This window comes from Tursiops truncatus, chromosome 5 (genome assembly GCF_011762595.2).
Source record: "Tursiops truncatus isolate mTurTru1 chromosome 5, mTurTru1.mat.Y, whole genome shotgun sequence".
NCBI lineage: Eukaryota > Metazoa > Chordata > Mammalia > Artiodactyla > Delphinidae > Tursiops > Tursiops truncatus.
Window position 1 is genome coordinate 64,278,122 of NC_047038.1, and position 19,195 is coordinate 64,297,316.

The window sequence follows — 19,195 nt, forward strand, 5'->3', positions numbered from 1 at the left end:
AGTGCAAAGAAAAAAACAAGGTATTTTTTGGATGAAAATACTGACAACTTTTGAAGTTTAAAATCAATCTTCAGGGCTACCCTGGTGGCGCAGTGGGTAAGAATCTGCCTGCCAATGCAGGGGACACAGGTTTGATCCCTGGTCCAGGAAGATCCCACATGCTGCAGAGCAGCTAAGCCTGTGTGCCACAACTACTGAGCCTGTGCTCTAGAGCCCGTGAGCCACAACTACTGAAGCCCACGCACCTAGAGCCCATACTCTGCAACGAGAAAAGCCACCATAATGAGAAGCCCGCGCACTGCAACGAAGAGTAGCCCCTGCTTGCCGCAACTAGAGGAAGCCCACACACAGCAGTGAAGACCCAATGCAGCCAAAAAATAAAACAAAAAACAAAACAAAAATAAACCTGTTGAGACAATCAACATATGACTTAGAATCCTATGCATGATCTGTAAGCTTGTATGACTTTATTCAACCAGAATTTGGCACTGGCAAAGCTTCTCAAGTCCTGAAATATAACAGTTGTTATTTAAAGTGGGGGTAGGGATGGAGAGAAAAAACTCCAGAAGGCAAAAGTCCAAAATAGGAGTAGCTATTAATAGTCACCATGTATTGAGTGTCTACTATATTGCAAGGACTATGCAGCCGTTTTACAAAACCCTTCCCAGGTAGATGTCATTATACCTATTTCCCGGATGGGAAGATCAAGGCCTCATCCTTGCTAGTAAGTGGAGCTGGGGTTTGAATCTTGCTTTGTCCAAATCCAAATTTATAATTCTCCAAAATTTCAGATTGCCTTTGGGTACAAGCTTCAACCCGTTCCCTCCAGAACTGTGCTGGAGATCTGTTATTTTGTAAAGATGGCAAGTTAGCACTCACTGGGCCCTGCCTTTTAACTGAACCGTCTGCAACTCCCACTCTGAGCAGGTGTGCTGAGCTGCAGTTACCCTGTGATGTTTGTGCCCAAAGCGGAGATCCTTATCAAGGCAACGAGTAAAATATGAATGCAAGAAGAAGCAGTGATGGTTTTCTTCTTTTTTAAACAAATCAGAATTTCTACATCAGAGAGGATCTTGTACGCAGTGTTGGAGTCCCCTGGAAGTTCATGCACTTGACCCAAAGATGCTACTCTTATTCACATTACATTTCAAACTCCTCACCTGGATTTGCTCTCAGAGCCTGAGGCACAGTCTTTCAAGTTTCTTCAGCGATAGCCAGTCTTTGTCCTTTTGGGGTGGATTTGATTTTGGGAGACAGCCCTTTGGAGCTACCTCCAGTGAATGAGGTAGGTGACCAAGCCAGATTATATTTTGAGTCAAAAACAAGTTGTGAATAGAATGCAGCACTACTAGTTTTCCTTTTGTAGTGTATTAAGCTGTCTCGGAAGGTTCTAAAAAGGTTCTGAAAGTGCTTTGCCTGATGTCTGCAGGGTTGGAAAAGTACATTAATTAACCAGGGACTGCTTTGAAGGGTAATGGGCGTTTGACAACATTAGCTCTGCTCTGACACTTAAAAAAGTTACACCACAGCTTGAATGATTATGTTGGGTGCTATCATCTTTTGCAACAAGACCCTGCATTATTATGAATTATGGCTCTGCAATAAAAAGAACAAGGATATAAATGTTTGCTCGATAAACACAGTTATACAGGGCAAACAAACCAGGATTAAAAAGGCAGATGAGAATCCTGAGAACCTGGCATTCACTGAAACAAAAAGCAATACATTATGTTACATTAAAACAGTTAAAGAGAAAATAGATGATGAGAATCACAGCCAGGGAAATGATGTTTTTATAGGTATGGCTATAAGAGGGAAGCTAGAAGATGTTTGAAATGATACTCTGAACTGGTTAGGGAGGCTGTTGTTTCTAATGACTTAAAATGCATAAGGAGGAAATCATTCATGTGATTTCTAGCCTGTGGCATTTCTAGGATATTTTAACATTTAGAATTTTAAAGTGTTTTATATGAGTGTATTTTTACACTGAAAGTGATACTTCAGAGTTAAGCTCTTTCTCTTATGAAGAGCTAATATTTTACACTCGCCATCATAAAATCTCTCAATCAGAAGGAATGCGTGTTTCGGTTTAATACAGTTACCACTTAGTGGGGAGCTGAGTAAAAATAATTACCGTCTGACTAATGCGCTAGGTTTGAAACTCAAAACATTCAGACAGAGTTTTAGTACATATTTCCCATCTTCAGAACCCACTGAAATATTTTATTTTATTAGGTGGCATATTGTGAATGAGGGTCTGGGCAAACGTGAAAAGCTACTTACGAAATCGAAATCATTTCACTTAATACTCTAACAGTAAGAAGAAGGGGGAGGCATCTTACTAACCCAGGGTAAAAATAATTTAGTAAATGATTGATATCACAGGTTTTCCAAGGTTTACTATCCATTACAATTACCCTTGTCATTAAGAGTTCTCTGTGGTATAGATGGCAGAGACCTTTGCAACGGGCAAGAATACCACTTACGTGTGAGTTCAGAGTACACAGACAGTCGTTATATTATTTCAAAACCCTCGCTAGAAGAGGCCCTCGTTCTTAGGAGACTGTTAAAGAGGAAATAAGCTGTTGGTCTGCTGTATCAGAGGACATCCCAAATGAAGGTGTTTTTGAGAAAGCAAGTCTTGACCTTTAGTGGGTTGTGGTGCTGGAGAACCTCCGAGGAGGGGTGCTCAGGAGAGACAAAATGGACCTGTGGCTAAGGCTAGGCTGCCTCTCTGTTCCCAAAGCAGCCCAGCTCTCCCCCTTGGGAACCAGCAGAGTGAACAGCCACAACGGATGGACGGGGTGAATCTTTGTTCTTTGGGGGCCATGTGGTTTCATGCAAATTGTTTAGCCAGCTGAGGTGTCCTTGGCTGTAAAATATATAGTTAAGAATGATTACCACATAAGGCTGTTGTGAGGGTCAGATGAGAGAATCAATCTATGGATCAGCAAATGGTTCTTTCGTAGCTGACTAGTTAGTGCCTGAGATGCACGAGTGAGCAAGGCCAGGCCCTGGGCCTCAAGGGCCTCTGAGCGGGACATGACAGGGCTGTTTGGTGAGTGCCTGGCAGGGTTAAGAGGAGGTGCTGTGGGAGCTCATGGGAGGGCACTAGCCCGGCTCACAGTGGGTTGTGAGATTGTTACGGAAGACTTCCTCAATATGGCTTATAACAAGGGGCCGGATTCTACAGGGACCTCCACACCCATCGTTTCCTTCCTTCCCACCACTGAATCCCCAGGATTTCCCCTCACTTCTGTCCCAAGGCTGGACTATATAGCATCAGAACTGAAACACCCAGAGGTTTGCATATGTGTGTGTGTGTGTGTGTGTGTGTGTGTGTGTGTGTGTGAGCGTGTAGTGTGTACATGTATTTTAGGTTATTTTCTACATCTCCGTCCCCACTACCCTTGTCTGTTAAAAGGCAGCACAAAGCCTGACTCCACCTACATCTAAAACTACAGTTACATACACAGACAGAGCGGGTCCATCACAAGAGGCAAGGGTGTTAGCTGGGAGCCAAGAGGGAAAGGGGCATCTTGCAGCCAGACAGCCATGCCCTTCCCAGCACCTTGCAGGGCATGGTGGGAGTGCTTGGGCCTGCGGACACACCCCATCTACCCTGCCCTGGAGTATGTGTGCCGTTTGTGGAGAAAATGCACAAGGCCCGAGGCCCTGAACTTACAAACTGTGCTTGTAGTGCTTTTTCTTTGTTTCCCAAAGGGCAGAGTCTCGCCTTCTCCTGGAGGTGGAGGGGGGCTGCCCCCGTGGGCAGCTGTCTGTCCTTGCCCGGTGCCTCTGCTTTCTCAAGGGACACCGGGGCACTGACAAAACCACTGAATCTCTTGCTGGAGCTACATCCATTTTCACCTCTTTGCTGCCTCAAAGCTTTTGGAAGCTTGGATGAGAAAACGATTTTATCCTGAACTTTCAGAAGCATTTCTGAAGTCTATTTTCATCTCTCCACTAAACTGGCATATCAAAGCAGGATATGGGGCAGCACACACTGTACTAATCCCTCCACACACCCTCCCCTACGTGCACCCTGGGATTGCTTTCAGTCAACTCTTTCATGAGATGAAATCAACCTACATTGAGGAAAAATGTAAGGAACCATCTCAAAAGACGTGCCGCTGGCAGTGTTTAGTCTCAGGATGATGTTTCACTTCAGTTGTGATGTCCTCCTATTAGAATCCAGGAGCCAAGTTTCTCTTTAGTCTCAGCACCGGGGAGCCAGGAAGCCCTCACCATCCTGAGCAGTGTGCTCATGGTTATTCAGTGGGTGCTCAGTTTTCTATGTGGTAGTGTTTGCTTCTTCACACCAGTTGCTTAAACGCTTAGAACATGGCATTTTCATTTTCTCTATCAACCTCACCCCTGGTTTTAGCTTAATTTTTGTCTTCATTTCTTTTGGTCTCATCTTTCCATTTCTTGTTTTTAATTTGCTTTATTTTGCTAAGGTGTATGTGTTTTTATAAGCTGCCCTAAATCTTTCTTGACGACCCAACCTAGAGGTAAATAAATAAAGTATCCACGAGCCATATGTTCTGCTTACCTAATAACATTATGATGGTGATCTGACTTTCCCGGGAGAATTTTCTAAAAGGAGATATGTGCATATCAGAGGGCTCAATGTTCTCACCTGCCAGATTGAGTTCTTCCAGCACATTAACAAATTGATGCCTGAGCTCATGTAAGAGTCTCTTATGGCCTTAGTAGTTGGGTGGCCATCTCTGAGAATACTCATTTTCCACCACTTATTCCTGCCATCATCACACACCAGACACATCAATCCTCTTTCACTTCCTTGAACACGCCAAGCTCTTTCCCAACTTAGGGTCTTTGCACATACTAGTGCCTCTGCTTGGAATGTCTTTCCTTCTACTCCCCTTAGGTTCCTCTTTTTCATCATTAGAGCGGTGGCGTCACATTGGAATGATGGTGGGGGGGGAGTTAATATTGATGCCCAGGTCCCAACCCAGACAAATTAAACTGGAATCTCTGGGGGTGGGGCCTAGGTACTGTTTTTTTGTTTTTTGGGTTTTTTTGGCCGCACTGTACTGCATGCGGGATTTTAGTTCCCCATGTGGAATTGTATTCCCGGACCAGGGATGAAACCCGTGCCCTCTGCAGTGGGAGTGCAGAGTCCTAACAACTGGACCACCAGGGAATTCCCTAGGTACTGGTATTTTTAAAAAGCTTCTCAACCAGGGCTTAGAGTCACAGCTTCAGGTCTCACCTTAAATGTCAGCTGCACGAAGAGGCCCTCTTTGACCACCCCTGGGATGTAGATATTGTCTTGCTCTCTAGTTTAGCTTCTTCTCTGATTCCTTTGCAATAGTTATTACAAATTGTAGTTATTGCATTTGTATGAATGTTTTTTTTTTTGTCTCCTCCAACCAGAACATAGGTCCTGTGAGCACAGGGAATATATGTCTCAGCCTTTGTGTTTCTCTTCAGTTCACAGTATCAGGCACATAACAGGATACTGAGGCTGCAATGCTGAGGGAGTGAGGGTGGCCCTCAGATGATGCATGCAGGTCTGAGCAGCCTCCTGGAAGCCAGCCAAGGGTCCCTGGAATATTATGAGAGAATCCATGTCAACATTCAATGGCTATCTTAACTGGCCAAAAGGTTGTACACGCACTTTCATTTCACCTGACTCTAGTGTCCCAGGATTTTGTGAGTGAGATTTTTTTTTTTTTTTGGCCCCTGCGCAGCATGTGGGATCTTAGTTCCCTGACCAGGGATGGAACCCGTGCCCCCCCCCCCCCCGCCCCCGCAGTGGAAGTGCGGAGTCCTAATCGCTGGACCACCAGGGAAGTCCCTTGAGTGAGATTTGTTAATAGATCCTGGCTCACAGCATCTCCTTTCTGTCCATGTCTTTCCCCTTCACTTGATTTTGACTCTCATGAGTGAGAGATTCCATCTTGTTCATCTTTAAGTGCCCTCCTCCACCCCAGCACTGGACCTTGCACAAAATAGGGGCTCTATAAATGCTTGTTGACTTGAATGGAGTTGATCTTATCCTTATGGCATGTAGGTATTTTGACCGAGATTTCACCCTGGGAGGTAGCATTTACGATTACTTAGGGATTTGAGGCAAGGGGGATTGTGACCACATCATGAAAGTTAAACGTACCGGTGTAGGCAACTCAGCCATAATCTAAATATGTGCAAATGGTCTCTACACCTGGATTGCACTGACGGAGGCAGTGTGTTTGGAGGCAAATAATGAAACTCTGAGGAGTCTGAAAACAACTCATAGTCACGTATCTCACAACACAGGTGCTGGTCCATCAAAGGGTAAATGCGTGGCGGAGCTGCTTGAGCGCTAGGGCTGAGTCTGTCTTTTCCAAATTGTTACTTCATAGTTATTAATAAAACAAAGTGAACCGCCCACTTACCATTTCCCCTCCATAGTCAGTATGTTCACCAAGCTGACGTGAAGATCTAAGGTGCTTTTTCCTAAGCTTAAATTAACCAAGACCAATCTGGGGAGTGGCCTTTTTTTTTTTCTTGGTTTATTTCACTTCCTTAATGAATCATCTTGGTTTTTCACTCTTCCTTTCCACAGTTTTTCATAGGTGATTGGCTGGTGAGAAATGGGGGAAAAGGGAGAGGGAAATGGTCCCTAGAGAGCTGATAAATTCAACACAAATTCAGCCATGCAGCAAAGGCCTTATTCTGTCTCTTATCTGGGGAAGTTTTCATAGTGTCATGGAGGGAAATGCACGTGCACACACATATACACACATCAAATGAAACCCTCTCTTCGGAGAAGCCAGCTACAGGAAATTGACTTATGCACAGGAACTTGCTAATCTCTTTTGTCACATTTGGATTGTTTCTGCTGCCTCAGTCACCACGCACACTAAACCCAACCATCTTGGGTTGGATTCTACACCAGCCCAACTCTCAAAATTTTAGCTCTTCCAGTGTGAAACAGTTATATTCTTGGGGAGGAAGAAAAGATTGATCCTAGAAGGAAATCATAGCAGTGAAAGGGCTTGGGCGGCTTTTGTTTTTACTTACCTGCGCCGAACACATTTGACTTGTGGAGTCAGTCATTTTGGTGTCAAGAAATTTCTTCGTCATTCTACAACAGGTAAGAGTTTTACTTCTTTAAAAATATTTCTTCAGTGTTAAAAGAAATCTCTCTGACTTTCTTTAGCTTTTACAATAGGCTCAACATAGTGATTTCCCTGTTCTACCTGTTGTGAAGTATGGAACCACATTACGTGGGCAAGGGGAATTGCTCTGATATCCAACTACCCCCGACCCCTGCCCAAGTCTAACAAGGTACATATAGTTTTTGAAACATTAAAAGTTATCATAGTTGGCTTTTTGGTTTTCCAGGTATTCTCCTAGAGAATTCATATGCTTTTGATTGGCAATGACTGAGCTCAAATATTTGGGTAGTTTAAATATCACCCAGTGTTTGATGAAGTAAATCCAAATATCCTCTAAGTTGTGCAAATACGAGTTTTCAAATTTTCTAATTCAAAAAAGAAACAGAGCAAAAATCCAAATGATGTAGATTCATATCTGGAATTCCTAGCTTGTGGGTTTCACCTATTCCCAATGCTAAAGTCCTCTTTTTCTAAAAGTGATATTTGATATGTAAGTACATATTTTTAAATTAAATTAAATTTAGTTTTTGAGGTGGTTTGATTTGGAGACATGCTGTGAGGTACCAGTTGGTAGCCTGCGTTGTAACTAAATAAAGTTTGGGAAATCACTGGTTTGGGGTTCTTTATTAAATTAAAGCTGGCATTGAAATATTCAAGTAAACAACAAGTAGTTGATAATCACTTATTGATTCTAAGCTGGTGCCATGAAGGATATAAGAGAAATGTAAAGAATTCTCTATTTTGAAGGATCCAGTAGATGTGGTCAGAACTAAAATTCAGGAAGCAGTGCAAGATGGGAATTAAGGGATGGATGCATGGCCACAGGCTGTAAGAGTTATAGGAGTTCTGAGAACGAGCTTTGTGGGTAAGCTGGAGTAGTCTGAAAGACATGGGCCATGGAAAGATAAGAGATTTTAGTAGATGGAGAAGGAGAAGTTTGATTCACACTGGATGGACTGTGTGGGCAAAGGTACAACAGTGAGACTGACTAGAAGATGACCAGCCCAGCTGAGGAAATTGACCTGAGAAAAGATGAAAGTTTGTTTTACACATTGGCAGGAAATAAGCTTGGAAAATTAAGGTGTAGACAGGTTATGGGGGACCTTGAGAGGCTGCTGAAGAGAAAAGACTACACCATTCCGTGGTTGTCTAGTCTTCTTATGCCTTTGGGCGCCTCTTTCTCAGCTCTGGCAGCTCCAACAGAATTCCACATGAGATCCTTGCCCCTTCATGCCTGGAGCTGTTTCTTGCATCTCCGCATCTGTGATCCTCCACTTGCCCTCCCTCTACTGTTTTCCCCGAGTACATTATTTATGCAGAGAAAGGTTTGTGTGGTTTAAGGTACCTGTAAGACCTCCATTTCTGGTTACTACTTGTTAAGGAGGCCCTTCAATCATCTGGTAATTCAAGTGGCCTTCCTCTTGGGAGGACAAGTTGGTTGACCAGTTACAAGCAAGTCTCCATTCTTCAAAAGTCAGATCCCAAATCCCATGGACTATACGCTACTCCCTTTGCATGTCTGAATGAGATGTTGTGGATATGCTGCTGCCCTTTTCCTAATGATTCCGAGCACTTTTTTTTCCTGGACTCTGAAATATCTGCATCCACATAACAGCAAAAGCACAGTATGGTGAATACAAACCCAGACTTTGAATCCTGGTGCTGTTGCTTCTGATTCATGAGAACCTCGGACATGTTATTCAACTTCTTCAATCCTCATATTAAAAACAATTCTGTAAAGTAGCTCTAACAATAAATGAAAATATCTACTTCAGAGGGTTGTTGTAGGGATAAAAGAGATAAAAATATGTAAGGCATTTAGCCTAGTGTCTGGAATAAAATAAACTCTCAGTAAATGTAGCTATTATGATTCTTATCAAGGCTGGGGACACTAGAATGAGGACGGCATGGTCCCTGGCTCGAGAGCAAGATCTCTCTAAGGTAACTTTTTAAATGCCAGTATTCCTTTAAAAGGAAAGTGGGGGTGATAAGTAAAGGCTGGGAATTAATATTTTTTGAGCACCAAGAATAGACTAAGTACAGGGTTAGATGTTTTATAGCGATAATGAATATGATAAAAGGGAAACAAGATTAGGAACTGATTTTTTTAAGCCTTTCCATAGCAAATTCTCAGACTTAAAGGACAACTCTCTGAGTGACTGCTGTGTTATTTGTGGGCATCTGTGGCTGATGCTCTCTGAATGCACGGGGTGGTATTTAGAGTACTTGGAATTAGAGGCGAGTGGGTGACTCTTCTTCCTTGGCCAGTTTAAATTAAATTATTTATTTGATGATATCTTTTAATTTTAGTGCTAACAAGGCACAGCTAAAAATCCACTTCTATTTAGGAATTGGGACCATTTTGACAATGAGTGCCCAGAGTGCTTGTTTGAGTTCTCGATGCTTGGGTCTGGATGAAAGCCAACATTAAAAAGCATCCTGCTTTCCTGTACCGCTCTCCAGATCAGAGATTCTTTTGAGTTAGTAAGTGCCCTTTAAAAATGCAAATATGGCCGGTATGGTCGTTATGCAGGGGATTCTCAATTATACATGCAGATTACTTTGGTCAAATCATAATACTGTTTTTCTTTCTAGATCCCCACTAATATCCTAAGGGAGGAAATTTTGGGGACTTTGTGTATGGAAACGGGCGGACACAAGTCAGGATGGGATGCCAAAGTGGATCGTGCTGGAAGGCAGCCTGGCAGTATTGAGCGCTGGGCTGGGCAGTGAAGGGGTGGGGCAGTCAGAGGTGGAAAGGGTGAATAGGGGGCCATGGAAGGTGCCAGAATTAAGGCTCCTCCGCTGAGGCTCTTAAGTCATTTGACTCCAACAGCTGCTTGAATGCCCCGAGCAACTTCTTGATGCCTCACATAAGAAGTTGTCATACTGTTCCCGGATTTCGATCATTGTTCAGAGACAGTTTGATTTGTCTGGTTCTGGCCTGGAATCATAGTTCCTCAAGCTGGCTGGACATGAAAACCCTTTGGGAAGTTTTTCAAAAATAGCAATTCTCATGCCTCACACCCCAACCCTGGAGTGGGGTCCAGGAATCTGTGTGATAAAAATACAATTTTTTTTTCCCCCAGGTGACTTGGGGACAGTTGTTCTGTGGGTGAACTTTTGGGAGCCATTGATCCAGAGCTCTCCTACCAGGGCCCCCAGCACTGAGATGGTAAGTTGAGTAAGTGTTGAAATGGGGTAAAATGATCTTCCCTCTATTGTGAATAATATCGTCACACAAAAGCATTTTCCTTTGTTTTGAATTTATTTCTTAGGAGAATTTCTGGGAGTGGGATGATTTGGTCAAGGATATGAGCATGTTTAGAGTCTTTGTCAACCATTTTTACATTTTAACATGCAAATGTAGGGCACCACTTAAAAAATTCTGAAGTGTTATAGACATGTAGAGACAGTTCAGTCTCACTCAGGGAAAGCCCAAAGAAAGGAATTTACTTTCACGTGAGAAAGTACCAAATTACTCTCCCATTTCTCTTTTCCAGTAAAACAGAATACTGATGAATTACTTTTGGAATAAAATTTCAAAGCATTACAGAATGCTCAATTTCTTAGATCATAAGTTGAAGTCTTCTTATCACTAAACTTAGTTTCTTGTAAATCTGCAGTCAGCAGTGACCTCTTCCCCATTTCATAGAAAAGAAAACCAACAAAGAGTGGTTAAGTAACATGAATATGGTTTTCATGTCATTTCCCATGAGAACTATGTATAATCATCCATTCAGTCATTGTCTGAGAAAATAAATGATTGAGTAGTTTTTAACAGGTGACCCATGGAAAGACACTAGTAAGATGAATGCATGAAGAGAGCATTATCCCTCTTGGAGGAGGGTGGGCAGAATGAATTGACCCAGATAGACCTCCTGCTCCATCTTTTTGTTTTATTCATTATGCATTATCATAATCTGCTAACCTAAAAGCATGGTTATTGCTTGTGGCACAGAGAGAATCAGGTGAATTTTCAATGGCTCCAATGGAAAAAAAAAAAAAAAAAAGACGTGCTTTTGCAAAATATCAAGTGAGATACACACTGTGGTGTGCGGGAGACTGCACTTGCTTACAAGAGCTGATTGTGATATTTCCAGAAATTTTACAAGCCAGTTGTTAAACACAGTCACTATTAAAAATTAAATTCTGGGCTTCCCTGGTGGCGCAGTGGTTGAGAGTCCGCCTGCCGATGCAGGGGACACGGGTTCGTGCCCCGGTCCGGGAAGATCCCACATGCCACGGAGCGGCTGGGCCCGTGAGCCATGGCCACTGAGCCTGCGCGTCCGGAGCCTGTGCTCCACAACGCGAGAGGCCACAACAGTGAGAGGCCCGTGTACCGCAAAAAAAAAGAAAATTAAATTCTGTAAATCACAGTTAAGTAAATTATATTAAAAATAAAGGTAATACTCAACACTCATTACTCCTGATTATTTACCATATTTTTACTGTCATCTGTGCTTTTGAAGTTATCTACTCCAATTTACCTGTGTGATAGGAATATTATACAATGATGTGCTATTAAGTATCTCTTTCCAACTTTGTATTCAGTGAAACTGGCCATGGCATGAGTATTTACACCACAAAAATTGGCAAACACTGTCAACCAGGCTCTCCACAATTTTTTTCTTTTTTTTTGAGGAAAGCCTGTTGAATAAACATTTACTAGAATAACACCGAGGAAATGTGTAAAATACAATCATGGCAACTTGGCAAAATGTGTCAAGAGCCATTAAAATGCTCATACCAGGGAGTTCCCTGGTGGCCTAGTGGTTAGGATTCAGAGCTTTCACTGCAGAGGCCTGGGTTCGATCCCTGGTTGGGGAACCATCCTGCATGCTGTGCAGTGTGGTCACAATACAAAAAATTTTTCTAAAAAATGAAATGCTTTGATCCATTAATTCTACCTCTGGGAATTTATTCTAAATAAATAATTCAAAGAAGGAAAAAAAATAACATGCATGAACATGTTCACTGTATTGTTATTATAACAGAAAAATCTGAGAATAACCTAAATATTAAGCAAAAGCGATCTGGCAGCACTAACTGTGTGGAATATTTTACGGTCATTAAAGGTCATAATTAACAGTAGTTATGAAAATATATTTGATACGGTGTTAAATTAGAAAATCAGGATTACAATTTTCACTTACATTCTGGTTTCGTTATGAATGAGATTTAAATGTGAGCATAAAAAAATAAAGCATTTGGTGTGGTAGAATGGTGAAATAGTAGAATTTTTTTTTACTTCATGTATTGTAGAAGTGGTGTGTGTGCATTAAAAACTATGGAGAAAGCCTGTAAATAAGTGGTCTTAAGTAGTTTTAATATTTAAGGGGAAGGCTAAGGGGAAGATTTGTGGACCAGATGGGGCTTGCTTTTGACATGCAGATGTGTACTGTGAACCCTGGGCAGGACAGGGTATTGTAAAGGGAGTTAGGATCTAGGCAGTCTGGAGTGGTGAATGCTAAGTAGGTTTCATTAGGGCAGCTCAGGAAGAAAGAAGTGACTGGCTGCCTACGGAGGATTTGCTAACGCAGTCGGTGGAGATTGAGAAAGAGCCCAGAGAAAAGCTACCGTCGAAGGCCGGAGAGAGAGGAGAGAACATTTCTTGGGAATTGACAGGGAGATGCTGATCTCAGAGGTGAACCACATGGATGTGAAAATAGTTCCATTTAGATCCCAAAACAATAGGGCTCCAAGCAGAAAGAAAATGATTCTTCTAAATCATGCGTTCTCGAATCTCAGTGTGTTTACCTGTGTGTGTCGGGGGTGAACCTGTTACCCTGAGGCTTAGGATCGAAGGGCTTATGATGTAAAAGAGGTAGGACAACAGAGACAGCCCAGAAGGGACAAGTTATTCTGTTAAATCTATAGAAACAAACTAAAAACTGGAGACTCTTCTTAGGATACTCCTTAAAGGGGAATATAGTTCGTGCCATAAAATTCCCTTCTGTAGTTAAGTAAGTTTTGTCAGGCATTTGGACCAGCTGAAAGTAACTGTGAACAGGGGAACTACAAGGGGAAGCACAGAGAAAAATGGTTAAAGGGAGAGTCTAGGACCCATGAATATTCTATTTCAAATCATTGGGAGGTGGTAATCAACAATAAACCTGAGTAGAATACGCGGTGCTATGTTCAGAAAACATTCGGGCCTTAGTGTATGATAATATCACATTAAAGAAGGAAAGAAAGCCTCATTTTTAATGAAATGCAGTACTTTATATACAGAACTGTAGCACTCAAAGTAGTAATAACAATCAGACGTGTGCCATAACAACAGTGTACGTATCACAAAATAAACATATTGAAAGTAAATGACATGGCAGTAGCAGAAGCCATGGCACTGAGATTATCGACTTCACCTGGCTTTAGAACTTTAGTGACAGTAATAAGCTCTCAAATCGCCTTTAATATCTTGGGTTCTTTCAACTTTACACTGAAAGTTGTTTAACTTTAAAAAGGATTTCACATTCCCTGTCGGGGCAGTAGTCTCTTGGGACATGACATGATAAAACAAGGACAAATCAACAACCCTTAGCCTTGGAGTCAGGGTCTGTTGGATATGCAAGGGTCTGGCACCTGAAGTCAGACCTCCTTCTGCCTTGCCTGCTGACTGTCCTTTTCCCTACTTTACAGGGTGTTTCATGGACTAATTGGCTTACACTTTAGAGCAGTATTTCCTAATCACTTTTTTGGTCATAAATTCCTTTGAGAATCTGATGAGAACCAAAGACCGTATCCCCAAGAAAAAGAACACGTACAAGAACATGCACATTTGTCATACACTTTTAGGAGATTCAGGGATCCTCTAGAGTGTATCCATGGACAATCTGTAGTCCAGAGGCCTCATATTAAGAAATCCTGCCTGAGAGGCTGTCAGTATAGCAGAGAGGGCATTGCAGAAATTGAGAAAGTGCTGGTTATTGTTGATGTTGGATTTAGCTGCTAAAGAGAAAAGTTGACTCTCCAGTTGATGGCTAAAATGAGGACAACATGGCAGGTACGTGTGTAATTTTATAGCACTGGATCCTCAAGTTCGGTAAACATGCGGAGCTAGAGCTTGTTCTCTTCAGAGTATATATGACTAATGTTCTACGTCCTTAATTCTGAATTCTCTCATGTGAAGCCAGGATCAGTAGCCATCTGGGAAAACATCTCTAAGTTTCTATTTTAATGTCTTATTTACTGTCATGTGGTACCTACTTGGCACAAGAAATGCAGGCAGTTTGTAAATACCAGTCTGGCTAACCCCAGAGTATAGTGAGTGGTATTCAGTATTGGATACCCAGCCAGGCTGCTTTGAGGGGAAAGGCCTGTGTGTAATGTGATCGCTTCTGAGTGTTAAATGCTGGTTTTCCTATCTGAAGCTGAACATCTGTTTGGGCCCTGATGACTTTGGAGATAGTACTTTTCCTGTGTAGCCTTTAGACCACAGAAGCCCAGTTGACCATCTTCTGTTAGTGGGTACTTGATTTGCAGTTTGGGGACCTGGGTTTTTTCGGCTGAAAGTTCATGCCTGTGTTAATCTATCCACTTAGATGTTGATAGGGGCTCAGGCAGGGTGTGAAGATTTGTCCCAAATCTGTCATGTTGATGGAGTGGGGGAGATACAGGATGGGGAGGGGAAATGCACCCAGTCTTCAACTCTCCAGAGAAAAAGTATATGCAACAGGATAAAAAAAAATTGTGAAATATGAGTCAGGCTTCTCTTGGTCTGGCATAGTGTAAGAATTATACGTCTTTCTTTGAGGTAGAAAAGGAAAATCTGTAACAAATATATTCAAGTAATTAGTGCGCCTCAACTTCTACAACCATTTAAATTATTGTACACCCATGACTAGGTCTCCTGCCAATTTCAGTTCAATGTATTCAATGTATTTTTCAATGTATTCAGTGTATTTTAATACATTTAATGCATTTAAATAATAACACTGCATCATAGAATCCTCAGTTATAGCCCACAGAACAGAAATATTCCATGTACACCAAAGACCAGTGGCAAACTCTCCACCCCCTTGTCTCCTGGAGATTGCTTCCCCTGCTTCGACATTATGTCTAGCAAACTAGTTGCTGTTGTGGGGAACTGACTGGCATGTATCTTGTATCTCTTCCTTGAGGCTTTTCCTTTCTTTCAGAGGCTCCTTTCTTTTGGGCAGGATCCCTGCTTTTCCTTTGCTTTCACCAGTGCTATTCTAACTTCTGCCTTCTTGAGCACTTCTAAATACACATATCTTATCATAAATCTTTTTCTCAGTTGCCACAAAAAATCCTGCCTGTCTTTGTTCCAATCTGGAGCTGAAAATGATTTCAGCCATGATTGAGAAGTATAAGAATGCCTGAGATTAGTCCTTCTAACAAGGAAAAGGAGAGCCATATATTTGGATTCAAATTTAAATGACGTCAAACCACTGTCATCAGCTGCAGAAACCCTTAAAGGGTCTAGAAATCCCCTTTGGTATACATTTTGGGGATAAAACCTGATTTTCCTCAAACTCCAATAACTTTGGACAGTAACTTGCTGTAATTTACGATGACAGTCTTTCTTTCTCGCTCTCTCTTTCTCTGGCTGTAATAAGGGTGTAGAAGAGGGTGTTGGACGTATATACAGGAAATAGGAGGGGAAAAGGCAGAAAAACCTTACATGTTGACAGTACCACAACTTCCTACGTTTACTAAAATGATACTGTCACTCTTCCTATACACAGAATATCTGGTAATATCAGAGAAATATCTGCAATAATGTTGACTTTAAAAATATAATAGCAATACATGTTCATTGTAACAAAATGTGGCATATGCCTTTTAACCTAAATATACGTGTATACATTTTATTTATGAGTATTTAACTTTTTATTAAAAACACCATCATGTTAGTGCTTTCCCTTCAAAATGTGCAGAATCTATAGAAAGGAGCTTAATCTTAATATAAGAGAAATACAGCTGATGCTTAAATGGATCACTTGAATTAATGAAGGGCAAGCAACTATGGTATCTTTTCTGAGTCCCATAGCTATCTTTTTTTCCTTTTCATCCTCTACATCTCAGGAAAAATGATTTCAAGATGTAGATTGTGGCAAAGTTTCTATTAAATTCTAGAGCCATGAAAATACATGGACAGTTTTGTCATGGTGGCAGGGGAGTTCTGTGTAAAACTTGGACCAAAAGTTCAAAACCCAAACCAAGAGTTTTGGATTTCCCCAAGGGCTACCCATTTGACATCTCATCCAGGAAAGACCCAACACACATAGATATGGAAGGAAAAACAAAAGTTTCTCTTCCAACAGGGGCTAGACTCTTGTGGTTTTCAGTTTAGAAACTAGATTGTGCAATTGTACTCATGAAAAAAGTCACCAGCATTTTTAGCTTAAGCTGATGTTCAATTTTTTTTTCTGACCTGTGACCAGCCAACCTTAAGAAGTTATATTATATTAAAGCTTCCTCTGATTTACCATTCCTTTCTTTAGAGGGCTGAAGTGATCATATTTAAAATTCCTTCCTACATTCATTCACGCTGTTTGGAAGTTTAAACGTTAGTGCTACTTCCTTTATGTATTTGGTCATGACTGGTTTTATTTCTCAACAGGTATGTAGCTCATTATTTTATCTACCAATTATAATTACTTCTTGTTTCTTTTGCTAATTTTGAGAGTGCTTAACGATTCTTAAATGCTAGATCTTTAACAAATTAATTACTAAAATGCAGAATAAATAACATAGCAAATTCACTTGCCTTCATAGTCTTTTAGAGTTTGATCAAGAACTTTTCAATTATTATCAAGTTTTTCCTTTTCCTATAAAATATTGGCTGAAGTACAATTTATAAATAATATCACCAGTCAGGAAAAAAGAGTTGAATGAACCCTTCTGCTCACCACATAATAAGCTTTGTTCTAAATTATTATTTTAAATTACTTTAGATGGCTATAGAAAGGCTTATTTTCAGAAAAATTGCAAGTAACTGGGCAGTATGAAGCAATAGCCTTAAAATGTTCATATACTGTGACTGCTTCTAAGAATTAGTCCTAAGAAAACAATAAGTGTTTTATTATAAAAGCAAAGCTTTTTAACACAATGATTTTTTTATAATAGAAAAACCTAAAAATCATTTAAAATGAAAGGCATGATTAAATAAATTATATTCCTATTAAATATTCATTAAGGTATTTTTTGAAGAATGTTTAATATGTGAGAAAAAAATTTGAGTACAAAATTACATATTTTTGTTTAAAAAGACCTATATATTTTTATACATGAGTTCAGAATATGAAGGTAGATAAACCAATATGTTAAAGTTATCATCTAGTGTATAATAAGATTACGTATGATTTTAAAATGATTTTAATTTTTCATGTATTTTCTGTGATTTGCATATATTACTTTTATAATAAAAAAGGTAAAAAATCCTTATTAAAAGAAAGTCAATTTATGGTGTGAGGTTAATAGTGAAACTAGTAAAATGATTTTGATGTGAGAATAATTTTGATATTTTGAAGAAAACCTAATGCTTGAAAGCCCTAAGCCTATAATTAAATTTTATCTTTTAAGATTTAGTAGATCTTTAGGTTTAAAGGCATTTTGAGTTTCTTTTATCTTGAACCTTGAAAATCACTTTTAATGAGAGATGTTGGAGTTATTAAATAGGTTTGGTTTATATTTTTAAAATAAGAGAGAATTAGCTTTAGCTAGTATCAGAATTTAAGTAAAATATAAAATATTCGAATGATGAATATAGAGGATTATCTAAAAAATTTTAACATGTGAAAAGATTCCCAAAGGGATCCTTTAAGAGGCACATATTCCTTATGCATCTTAAATATTTAATTTAGAAATAACTGACTTTCAAATATTTTGAAACACATACCTACTAGGCAAATCATTCATTTGGTATAAAGTAGGAAAATTATCTCGTAGCCTTTTATGACCATTTTTCTACACAGTAATATCAAGTATCTTAAAGTTTGTTAGTTTCAAATGCTAAATATTAGTTGGAATACTTTACGATTATTTGAAAAGTTGATTAGTTTAGTGAAGGAAAGCATTTTCCTTTTAAACATGAGTGAAATCTCCTGTTTGCTTGTGTAATATTCCTGATCACATGTTTTTGCTTTTGTTTGTGTTTCTCTCTGGCTTTGGTTTAACAATAATTCATGGTCATGTCAGACAAGCTATGGTTCATGAGACAGACAACATATCAGTTAGCAATGTTTCAGTTGCAACTTATACAATACCTAATGGTCACTTACAAAAAATCTGGATTCCCACATAAGAAGTCTGGAGATCTGCGTTCTGCCACTGGTTCAGTGGCTCAGTGATACTGCCTTTGCAGTTCTCACGTCTTTCATCATAGTTGCAAGATGGCTGCTGCAGCTTTGAGCCTTGTGCCTCCATCGAGAGGTGTAGAATTGGGTGGAGGTGGAAAGGAAGCTGATCTGGCAATGGCTGTTGCTTTTTCTAGGAAAGCAAGAATTTTCCCAGAGATCTCCTAAACAGATATCAACCTTCACGTCATTGCTAGGACTGGGTTACGTGGCCAGGCCAGCTGTGAGGAGGGTGAGGAAACAGGAAGTAGAATTGTTATATAATGGCCTTAGACCATGCATTCCCGACAGGGAAGCAAAGGGAGGAATTCAGTTAGGGTAGGGATGGGGTGAGGGTAGATGGGATGGTGATGATAATCCCTAAGGGGGAGAATTGTTTATTGGTGGGGAAGAGAGGCAGAAAAAAAGATATTACTCTTCTTAGGTATGTAGCACAGGTACGCATACAATACATAAACAGACATAGAGTATATTTACGGCATTAAAATTTCATGAGTGGGGTGATTAGGGAAAAGGTGTCTAAAAATGCTCTGAGGTGGATGATAATGAAAAAAAGGTTGAGAAACAGTGGCATAGGCCAAGAATGATCCATTGCCTAAGGCTTTGCACAAAGTCCTACAAACAAAATTGGATTATATTATTAATGACAAAGAGAGGCTTGGATATTGAGTAGAAAACTAACAATGCCTGCCACAGATAATGTCATAAATTAAATTGAGGAACAACTTACATTATCTT

At 40.3% G+C, this 19,195-nt stretch overlaps 1 protein-coding gene across 4 annotated transcripts in view; it reads left to right on the forward strand.

The window, feature by feature from the left end:
• Window positions 1-1,075: 1,075 nt before the first annotated feature.
• Window positions 1,076-19,195, forward strand: part of RHOH (ras homolog family member H) — a 58,893-nt gene continuing 40,773 nt past the window's right edge. For 2 of the 4 annotated variants that reach the window (XR_002175009.3, XM_019928293.3), the window contains exons 1-2: window positions 6,645-7,108; window positions 10,223-10,308. The gene's annotated coding sequence lies outside the window, so the exon portion shown is untranslated. Of the gene's footprint in view, window positions 1,286-6,644; window positions 7,109-10,222; window positions 10,309-16,582; window positions 16,723-19,195 lie in introns of those variants that run through there. The other 2 variants (XM_019928294.3, XM_019928296.3) reach the window with 2 other exon arrangements.